Consider the following 1,000-nt stretch of genomic DNA (forward strand, 5'->3'; position numbering starts at 1 on the left):
TGATTCCCAATCTCCATCTTAAATTCTGCTAACTTGACGTTAGGTTTTTTCTATACTTTTATCTCTCTATCTCTCTCTGTCTTTCCCCCTGATGGACTTCTCAGGCAGCCTTGAACGGCCATAGCTGATCGAACCTGCGACAGCAGCAGAGAAGGGTGAAGATAGAAAGACTGAGACGGTAGGAAAAGTAAAAATCTAACCCAGATGATGAATTCGCAGCTAATGTCTACACATTAATGTCTCTTCGTCCTCACAGTGTAAACATCAGTAATTTTATTCCACTATAAAAAGAAAGCAATTCTTGTATTTATAAAGCGCTTTTCACGACCTCAAGACGTCCCAAAGTGCTTTACAACCAACGAAGTATTTTTGAAGTGTAGTCACTGTTATACTTGTGGGAGAGTGGATAATCTGCGGATGCCGAGGGAGACAACAATGTAACTTTAGATCAATTAATTCTGCAAAGTCTCACTTGGCATTACAAGTCGCACATTGAAAACGAATGTGGTAAGGAGAGGCTAATATTGTTGATATGAAATAGTTAGTGTACAACTTCACATTGCTGCACATCGGAATAGAAAAAGTGATCGGATGGATTGTCGGATGTCCGATCGGCTGTGGGTGGCACCGAATTCTGCACTGGTTGCACCCTTTTGGTAGCAGTAGCTGTCAGATCGTTTCACAGCTGCGATGGCCGAGTGGTTAAGGCGTTGGACTCGAAATCCAATGGGGTTTTCCTACGCAGGTTCGAATCCTGCTCGCAGCGATCTTTCTTAAAGATTTGTTCAATGCTCAAATAAATATGAACTGGAGTTAACGGGCTGCAATTCCCTCCCTCAGAGAGATGCTCCAGCGCGGCAAACGCTTCGATATTCGAAGCCCAATGGTCACTTGCAAAGTTGCACGGCACGTGAAAGAATCTCTCCCAAGCTCCATCTTAAATTCTGCTCGTTCGCAGAGCTTGATATTTATACTATTTGTTTCGATACTTTAATCTCTC

The 1,000-nt window shown here is 42.9% G+C and overlaps 1 non-coding gene across 1 annotated transcript; it reads left to right on the forward strand.

The window, feature by feature from the left end:
- Window positions 1-684: 684 nt before the first annotated feature.
- Window positions 685-766, forward strand: trnas-cga (transfer RNA serine (anticodon CGA)). The gene has a single exon. It is a non-coding gene; the product is annotated as a tRNA-Ser (tRNA).
- Window positions 767-1,000: the final 234 nt, after the last annotated feature.

Source organism: Heptranchias perlo, chromosome 20, assembly GCF_035084215.1.
Source record: "Heptranchias perlo isolate sHepPer1 chromosome 20, sHepPer1.hap1, whole genome shotgun sequence".
NCBI classification, from domain to species: Eukaryota; Metazoa; Chordata; class Chondrichthyes; order Hexanchiformes; family Hexanchidae; genus Heptranchias; species Heptranchias perlo.